General features: G+C 27.5%; 1 pseudogene; it reads left to right on the top strand.

The window, feature by feature from the left end:
* Positions 1–8,547: 8,547 nt before the first annotated feature.
* Positions 8,548–10,391, top strand: LOC110671438 (L-type lectin-domain containing receptor kinase IX.1-like; annotated as a pseudogene).
* Positions 10,392–10,799: the final 408 nt, after the last annotated feature.

Below are 10,799 nucleotides of genomic sequence, written 5' to 3'. Positions count from 1 at the left end.
TATTATTATTATTATTATTATTATCTATTGTTTTAATTTAAGGTGATTAAGTTTTGTAAATTAATGAAATGTAATAATTGTTTCATATAAAATATACATGATTAAATTTAATGGTTGTGTAAGAATATAAAGGATATTTATATATTATCTTTAGTAAAATTTTTATTTAGAAATGTTTTGATTTGGAAATTTTTATTCGAAAATTTTTATTCAAAATGTATGTGGGTAAAAAGCATATTTATGGACTTTAAAGTAACATTTTTCTAGTTTTGGGGTGATATCATAATTTTTAAAAGTTAAAGAACCAAATTGTAATTTGGTTGACACTTGGCAGCTTCCCCATCACTCATTTCCAGCACATGGGCTGGATTTTTCTAGTCTCCAGCAGAGAGAAGAAAAACAGGAAAGGAGAAGAAGGGGAAGGGGAGAAGAGAAGAAGAAAGAAAAGAAAAGGAGAGAAGGAAAGAAAAAGAGAAAAGAAAGAGGGAAAGGGAAGTTCTGAACTTCATTTGCATGGAGAATAAACCAATCTTAGGTAGAAAATGAGAGTTTATGGTGAGAGATTATAGGTTTTAGAGAGAGAAATAATAGTTTTGGTTAGATGGAGAAAGTAGATTTCAAGCAAAAAAATTCTATTTTTAACATTTTTCTTAGATTATGTAAATGTTTATGAGCATCTTTAATTTTTGAATCATTCTAAAAAAAGGTATACACTGTTTTCTATGAATTTTTAAATTTTATTCACTTAGTTTAGATTTTTTGTTTTATGGAAGTTTAATCAATTCAAGAATATGTTTTTGGATGTTGGAGTGCTAGAAATATATTAAAAGAGATTTTTTTATTGATAAATTTTATGAATTTTTATTGTTGATGTTATTATTATTGTTATTAATATTATTGTTATTATTATTATTTGAGAGAATAATTTGCATGATAATGAGTTTTTAAAAGGGGAATAAGTTTATTTTGAGTTGAAAGTTAATATTGGTGTATGCAAATGATGTAAAACATGTAGGTATAGAAATTGGAATTTTTATGTATCTATTAATTGAAAAAGGTTGTTTGAGAATTGATGATAAATTCTATATTTAGCTTTTATAAATTTTACTTTTTGAAATATTGAGTTAATGAGTTTTATATTATATCTATTATGATTCTGAATTTCCCAATTAAAACTATATAATTAGCTTGTAGAAATGAGATTAGTACTAGATAGAAGTAAATTTTTAAAAGTATGAAGCTGTAAATATTAAACTAATGGATACTTTATTTATTGATTTTATTTTGAAGAAACAATCATATTTGATATGTTAAATCAAAGTTTAAATGGTAAGGTTTAGAAATTTAGAAAATTTAATGAAAATGGTAGTTAACACTTAAATTCTAGAAATTTAAATATGGTTCAAATTTTCTTTTAGATATATATATATATATTTTAAAAATCAATTGTTATTGAGTTAGAAAAATACGAGATTTCAAGTTTTGAATTAAATTCAAAACTTCAGTTTTGTATTGATTTAAAATTGAATTAGCCTTAAGTAGTTAGAAATTTTAGATAATGTAGCATGAAATGAGGTGATAAAAAATGCATAAAATACCATGTAACTTCTTTAATTATCTTGTTCACATAGGTTTTTCAAATAATGAGAAAAAAGGTAAATTTTATATTATCATGAAATTTAATTATGAGCATTATAAACCCTCGTTCAATTATTTGCTCGCATGGACCAAGTTTGGCATGCCTTAAACTCTAATGCAGTTCATAAATTTTGTTTAACTTAGTTATTGGACTTGGAGTGGAAATCAATGAAGAGAATGTGAATTATATTATTTATTATACATACCCTTGAGAGGCATTAACTTTTAAATTTTGTTCATATTGTTGCCTCGTGGTGCTCATTGTAGTAATTGTTATTATGATTATTATTATTGTTATTATTACTATTATTATTTCTGAGAAATGTCGATTTATGCTAAATTATTGTCTTATGTATTTATGTATTTTTTTAATTAAATTTTTTATGACACAAAATTTATGCATGCTAAAAGTTTCATTTTTAGAGTTACGTGAACCTAATCCTTCATTTTATAATAGAGGTACGTAGGCAACCTTCGGGTGCGGTCCAAAATCAGTAACTTTATTATTATTATTATTATTATTATTATTATTATTATGTGTTCAAATAGTTAAATTATAGGAGAAATATTGAAATTTTGATTTTTGGTCATATTAGTCATATTTAGTAGAACTTGGATGTGACATAAGCTTCCGTCAAAATTTCCTTCTCCTACAGTCATATCAATTTCATCCTTATCTTAATTGCTACGAGATGCTACTATTCCTCAAACCCTCAGCTTCTTCTCTAATTCCACATGGCTAGGTTCAAGTCCCGCAAATTGATTTATTTGAATCTATTTCCTGAAACTGTTATGTTTCGCATGTATTCGTCTATAACCTATTTGACATTGAGTTTCAGAGTCTGAAACTGTTTTTTTGAAAAAAAAGGATCATTTTAAATACTATTGAGAAAAGCAATTTGAAAAAAACTGTTTTATTATTTTAGTGTTCTTATGATTAAAACTGATCAAATTTAATTTTTAATTATTTTTTAACACTCTATTTAATATATTTAAAAATGTGATTTTCTCAACAGCAGTTTTAATAGCAATGCCAAACAGACCCTATATTAATTTTTTTTGTTACTATAAATTGTTGGTCCCTAAAATTATTGTCAAAATTTTACCGTTAGATAATTATTGTCAAAATTTCGTATTGCCTTGTCTTGCGGTCCTCCTATCACTAAAGGACAGAGAAATTCTTATATTGACTCGTTCTATCATGAATTCAAGATATGAGACCCATATCTATCATGGGTATCTTGAGTCCATGATAAATCAGGTCTAAATAAAAAAAATCCCTTCAAATAATAATTTTTTTAGGGGATAATCTTCAAATAATAGTTACAATATTAGTTTTTCTACTCTTATCCTTTGAATTAATGACATTGATCATTTTTTGTTAGAGGATTGATTCAAATCCAATTTGGAATGTTATGTTTCTTTTTATATTATACATTTGTTAAAATTTGTTTGAAATGCTCAGTTTCATTTCCTGTCTTTTTTTTACCCTGGTTTTCGATACCCTACGAATAGTATACCAATGCAAATTATTAGGATTATTTAGAATATCGACATAATTTTTCCACAACAAAAAATAATAATTTGTAAAGTTACGTTATTTTTTTTTTTTTTTTTTTTCATCTCTAAGGATTCTAATTCTCAAAATTCCATCTGCCACTCTTATATATTTCATAACAAATTTGCTAGAAAGAAATTCTTTTGCGGCTTTGACTTGTTCTAGATTTGTACCAAAAATCAACTATGTTATCAACGTATATGTGTTTATTATTTATAGAGAGAAACAGTTTGAATTACTTTGAAACTCAAATATGTGATAGATGACGATACGATTGGTAGAATGACTATCAAGTTCTACTAAACATTACTAATATAACCTAAAACCAAAATTTCAATATTTCTCCTATAAATTAACTATTTGAACATATAATAATAATAATAATAATAATAATAATAATAATAATAATAACATTAAAAACAAGAAAATAAAGTTATTTACTTTGGATCGCACCCAAAAACTATCAATATATCTCTATTACAAAATGAAGGATCTGGTTCACATAGCTCTAAAAATAAAACTTTAAATATGCATATATTTTATGTCATAAAAATTTTAATTAAAAAGAAATACATAAATAAATAAGAGAACAATTTAGCAGAAATCAACATTTCTCAATAATAATAATAATAATAATAATAACAATAATAATAGTCATAATAACAATAACTGCATGAAAGCAATTTAAAAGTCAATGCTTCTCAATGACCTGTACAATATATAATATTATTCACATCTCTTCATTTATCTCCACTTCAAGTCCAATAACTAATTTAAACAGAATTGATGAACTGTAATAGAATTTAGGACATACCAAACTTCGTCCATTAGAGCAAATAATTGAACAAGGGTTTCAAAGCTCATAATTAAATTCCATGATAATATAAAATTCACATTTTTCTCATTACTTAAAAGACCTAGGTGAACAAGAGGATTAAAGAAGTTAAAATTTCTAGAACTGAAGTCTTAATTACCATTTTCATTAAGTTTCCTAAATTACTAAACCTTACCATTAAACTTTGATTTAACACATCAAATATAATTGTTTAACACATCAAATATAATTGTTTCTTCTTAATAAAATCAACAAATACATTATTCTTTAGTTTCATATTCACATAGGTTCATACTTTCAAATTTTACTTCTATCTAGTGCTAATCACATTTCCACAATCTAATTATACAGTTTCAATTGGGATATTCAGAATCATAATAGACATAATATGAAGCCCATTAACTCAATAGTTCAAAAAGCAAAATTTATAAAAGCTAAATATAGATTTATCATCAATTCTCAACCAACCTATTTCAATTAATTAAAATTTCTCATTTCTTCCAAGTATTTATACTTTAAAGAGCAACAAAAAAATCCAACTTATTAATTTTCGTTCTCATGCCTATAAACTCAAACATATTCAATTACATACTTCCCTTCATGCGTCGGTCAAACAATTTAACCTTTGACAAAACCACTTAAACCCAATTTGTAAACTCATTCAAGTGAAAATTTCATTTGAAACTTACCCATTTACTAAAATTCACTAAAAGAAACTCATCTATATATATTTTAACATATATAAAATTCTCATAAAAAAATTAATAGATATATAAAAATTTCAATTTCTATACCTCCATGTTTTACATAATGTGCATACACCAATATTATCTTTTAACTCAAAATAAACTTTTCCCTCTTAAAAACTCACTATTATGTATACTATTCTCTCAAATAATAATATTAATAACAATAATAATAACATCAACAATAAAAATTCATAACAATTTGCCAATAAAAAAAAATATCTTTTTATATATTTCTAGCACTCAAACATCCAAAAGCATATTTTTGAATTGATTAAACATCAATAAAACTAAAAATCTAAAACAAGCTAATAAACTTCAAAAATTCATAGAAAATAGAGTGTACCTTATTTGAGAATGATCCAAGAATTAAGGATGTTCATAAACATATGCATAATCTAAGAAAAATGTCAAAAATAGAATTTTTGCTTGAAATCTACTCTCTCTCTCTAACCAAAATTATTGTTTCTCTCTTAAACTTACAATCTCTCACTATAAACCCTCATTTTCTACCCAAAATTGGTTGATTCTCCATGCAAATGAAGTTCACAACTTTCCTTTCTCTCTTTCTTTTCCTCTTTTTCTTTTCTTCTCTCCTTTTCTTTTTTTTTTTTTTTTTTTTTCCTTCTTTTCTCTCCTTCCCCTTCTTCTCTTTTCCCTGTTTTTCTCATCTCTGCTCGAGACTAGAAAAATCCAGCCCATGTGCGGAAAATGAGTGACGGGGAAGCTGCCAAGTGTCAACTAATTTATAATTTGATTCTTTAACTTTTAAAAATTATGATTTCACCCCAAAACTAGAAAAATATTGCTTTTAAGTCCATAAAATGGTTTTTACCCACATACATTTTGAATAAAAATTTTCAAATCAAAACACTTCTAAATAAAAATTTTACGAAAGATAATATATAAATATCTTTTATATTTTTAAATACCAATTGAATTTAATCATATATATTTTATATGAAACAATTATTACATTTCATTAATTTATAAAATGTAATCATCTTAAAATAATATAATAGATCAAAATAATAATAATAATAAAAAGTTTGAAAAATAGAAAAAGTTAGGTGTTAGTGTTACAATGACTTTCAATGAAGCTACGGTCAAATTCATTCATAGGAAATTACTAAAAAGAAAGCTTGTAAAGGAAATTTTCGAAAATATGATCATTTTTATGATTATCATGAGAAAATATTCCATCCAACCGTGACATCCTTTTGTTAAAATTTTATTAAAGTTTAGAATATAGATTTATTAAAGTTTAAAAACTAAATATAAAAATTTATTAAAAATATATTATTTTTAATTTATATTCAATTAAAAATTAAAATTTTAACAAGAGGTGGCCGGCCGTTGTCCATCACTAGATGAAGTCATTATAAAATCAAAATCACTGAAATAAAATAAGCAAAAAATAAAAATAAAGCAGGCCGTATGACAAGACTTGCATCATGGATAACTCATGGGATAACCAGCAAAACCACAATACTAAGCAGTCTTAGTTTAGTAATTATATCTAATATAATACAAAATCAGCATGAAATGCAATTTTAAGTGGGTGAAATTGTAGTGCCTGAAATTCTTTTTTTAAATTATTTAAAAAAGATTTTAGTTATTTTATTTTTACTTTTCATATGATCTATATTTTCAATTTATTTTATAATTATTTTTTTTAAATTCTTTTACTTTCTACTTCCATTAATAGTAGCTAATAATATTCAACATTATGACAACACAAATTTGAAATCTAATAATATTCCTTTTCAATATAATATGGTTAGTCTGCGCCAATTTTTTCTTTTTAATTGGTTCACAATATAAAATGTCATGAATATAAAATAAATTATCCAAGAGAGAAATTATATCTTGTATTTTTTATTATTATTCCTTTTATGTGATTGTCATGTAGCTTTTGCCTTGTAGTTCTCAATTATAAAACTTATTTTATACAAAATTACAATTGTGACTTTTAAATGCAAAGTAAACAATTGAGTGAAGGCAAAAAAGCAACAATCGAGTGATAATGAATTCATAAATACAAAAATTTTACACGGTAATTATAGAAGTTAGTAAACATTTAGCAACAAGTGTGGATACAATAGTAAGGTTTACTGTATTTTTGGAGGATAGCTCACTTTAGATATTTAAAGAATATATTATTGAGAGAAGCAACAACAAGCTTTAAAGAGATTAATTTTCTATATATTATAAAACAGACATAAAAAAAATACCTGATAAATTTACAAAACGTTAATAAGCAATTACCCAAGTGCCTCCTAATACGTATGGGAAGACCTGGTTTATACTGTTTATAAACTGAAAAAAATTATCTTAAAATATAAATATGTGAGTTTTACAATGTATTTTAATTAAAAATATTCTAATAAGATATAATCGTATTAACAATAAAAGTCATATTAATTCTAATAGAAGATGTATTTACAATAAATTTATATATGCGGATTAAGAAATTGAAAATTCTCGGACTGGAAATTCAGATTGAAAATTTCCTCCCTAACATATATTATATAATTTTCTGTCACATAAAATTTATAAATTTAAAATAAAAAAGTATAAACATTTATGTCCTGTCTCATCAATATTAGTATAAGTACTAGGAAGTTTGTATGGTAACTTTATTTTTTTGCAAAGTAAAGCTTATTTTGATAATAATTAGCATTAGATAAATTGTTAAAGTCCAAGCCAATGGCAAAATATACAAAAATATAAATAAAGTGATTAGTATCTATTTGTTTTGTAAAAAATAATTTACGTAAAAAATATGAAAATTTTTTTTTAAGAGAATGCTAATTATAAGAATATTTTTTATTATTTAATTATAATTTATTAAATTAATAATGTTATATATTTATATAATATATGTATAAATATTTTTATATTTTAATAAAATTATTAAAATGTAGAAAATGACTATATTACCTTTAAAATGATACGTGTTTATATCATACAAAATATATATTATTTGTTTAAAAATGACTTAGTTTTCACGTTGAACAGGAAAATATTTTTTGTTAATTTATTTTTTAAATATTTTAAATATTAAAAAATGTGAAAATATTTTCCAATAAAATATTAATTGTAGAATGCACCTAATAAGTATTAAAGTGTGGAATTTTAAAATTTTACTCTTTCTATTTGCTTTTTTTTTTTTTAAGTTTTAATCTAATATGCGATTAAATTCATTTTCAAATAAACGGAAACGATTGCAATTGACTTAGGCAAAGGTTTTATTTTTTTCATCTCATGCACTTTTCATTATCGACAAGGTTATTCAACATCTTAATAATATAATTACCTGCAAACTTTCACCTAGGCTTAAGTCTTTGTTTTATTATTTGTCACAACACAATGTTTTCTTTCTCTTTTTTCCCTATGACTTAGTTCCCCGTATCTTTACTTTTCTTTATTGTTTTGGATTTTTTTTTTGGTTAAATATATTCTATTATCAACTTAAGACATACAAGATATATAATAAGAGCCATCTATTAAATATACAAATTCTATATATTTGTATCTTGAATATTTAGTGAACCAAGTCTAAATTTACACGAGAATTTTTTTTTTCTCGGTTTAGATTTTTAAGTCTTTTTATTTTCTTGGTGTACTCCAGGCGTTGTGCTTTTAGGTAGGCCTGGTCTACCAACGCCCTACTTCAATTTCTTAATAGCTTGCCTGTAAAAGAGGATGCTCTCGAAAATGACGACAGCCCCAAATCAAAGACTAACTAGTTACTGCTATTTCCAGCAATGGCTAATTCTATCTCAAAAAACTTCCACCAGACAAAGTGTCTCCCACATTTGTTCGTAATAATCACCATATTCTTCTTGAACTTCCCATTTCCAAGTGCAGAATTATCTTTCAACATTTCTAGTTTCAGTCTCAACGATCCCAGCATAACATACGAAGGAGATGCTGTAGCAAACCAAGCCACTAAACCCACGGGAGACCGGGTGATTAGCCCTACTAAGGAAAGCATTGGCCGAGCAACATATAGCAAACCAATGAAACTACGGGACAATATCACCGGCGATCTCACAGATTTCACCACCTATTTCTCCTTTTCTATCAACTCCAAGAATAGAACTCAATATGCAGATGGGCTCTTTCTCTCCCCTCAAGATTCCAGAAACCCCCTTAATGCCACGAAAAGTGCACTTGGTCTTACAAGTAGTGTTGGCCAGGAACTGAACTCTGCGAACAGTGCATTTGTTGCAGTGGAGTTTGACATCCATAAAAAAGCTTGGAATCCTTCAAATGGGCTTGTAGTTATTGATTTTATCAACTCGACGAGAAATTTGAAAAATGTTACACGGTACAGTAATATTACAGATGCGAAACTCTTTGATGCATCCATAACATACAATTCCAGCACAAAAACTATGAGTATTCTCTTCACTGGCTTTCTTAATAATGGAACAATGGAGCAATCCATAGACTGCGTGCTGGATCCGAGATTATATTTACCCTAATGTGCAAATTTTGGGATTTCAGCAGGCACTGGAAGGACAACTGCTATCCACACATTCCCGGGACTTCACTTCAAGCTCGGAAAATGATAAAGAACGTGGGATGCCATTGTGGTTATGGACTGTTGTCCTTAATTTGACTTTGTTAGTTGTAGTTTTCTCTATAATCGGCTTTCGCTTGTCCATGAAGAAGAGCGAATGGAAGCAAGAAGATACTGCACATGTGACAGAACAGGGATTTGAAATAGCGACAGGAGCAAAGAAGATTTCATATGATGAATTGGATCGTGCAACCAATAATTTCGATGAGCACGCTAAGCTTGGCGAGGGAGGGTTTAGCATAGTTTATAAGGGATTTTGGAGCGAGAGAGACCTTCATGTTGCTGTAAAGAAGTTGAAAAACGTGTCTATCCAAGGATTAATGAACTATTCATCAGAAGTAATGATCTGTAGCAAGTTGAATCATCAAAACCTGATTAAACTGATAGGTTGGTGCACGATAAAGAGCAACTGCTACTCGTTTTCGAGTACATGCCAAATCTGAGTTTAGAGCGCCTTCTTTTCAAAGAAGCAAGCATGCTGAATTGGGAACAAAGGCATAAAATTGTCCAAGGTTTGGCCTCTGCCTTGCATTACTTGCACCAAGGATGTGTACGATGTGTGCTACATCGAGACATAAAATCAAGCAATGTGTTGGTAGATTCAGAATTCAATGCCAAGCTTGCAGATTTTGGATTAGCTCGGATTGTGCGTCATGATGCCATGTCTCAAACACTTGTAGGTTGGACTAATGGATACGAAGCTCCTGAATGTCAGGATACTGGAAAGTCAAGCAAAAGGTCTGATGTCTACTGTTTTGATGTTTTGGAGATTGCGTGTGGAAGAAGACCATTGGTGAAAGTGGACGATGAAATCCAGGTACGCCTAGTGAAGTGGGTGTGGGATCGTTATGAAGAAGGCAAAATTCTTGATGCAGCTGACGAAAGATTAAGTGGTAAATTTGACAAGATCAGATGAAGCGGTTGATGATGGTGGCTCTCTGGTGTGCTCATCCTGAGTTTTCTCATTGGCCTCCAATAAAGGAAGCCTTGAAAGTGAACACGGGAAGCCTTGAAAGTGCTTAACTTTGAAGCTCTACCACCAAAGCTTCCATCAAAATTTCCTTCTCCTACAGTCACATCAATTTTATCCTTACTTTCTTCAATTGCTACGACTTGCCGAGCAGGAGGATGCTGCTATTCCTCAAACCTTCAGCTTCTTCTCTAATTCCACATGGCTAGGTTCAATACACCAAGATTGAATTTGTTTGAATCTATTTCCTGAAACTGTTATGTTTTGTATTCTTGCATATCAATTTTTTCTGTTACTATATATCAATAATGCAAAAATATGTAATAACAGTTTTTGATTCAAATTAAGTTTTGAATGATAAGTCTCTCTTCGTATCATACATTTGTTAAAATTTGTTTGAAATGCTCAGTTTCATTTCCTCTGTGTTTTTTACCCCGATAATTTTCAGGTAGGCTGATAGA

The sequence above is a fragment of the Hevea brasiliensis genome, chromosome 14, assembly GCF_030052815.1.
Source record: "Hevea brasiliensis isolate MT/VB/25A 57/8 chromosome 14, ASM3005281v1, whole genome shotgun sequence".
Classification (NCBI taxonomy): Eukaryota; Viridiplantae; Streptophyta; class Magnoliopsida; order Malpighiales; family Euphorbiaceae; genus Hevea; species Hevea brasiliensis.
The sequence above is the reverse complement of the archived record's forward strand: the minus strand, read 5'-3'. Positions and strand labels throughout refer to the sequence as shown.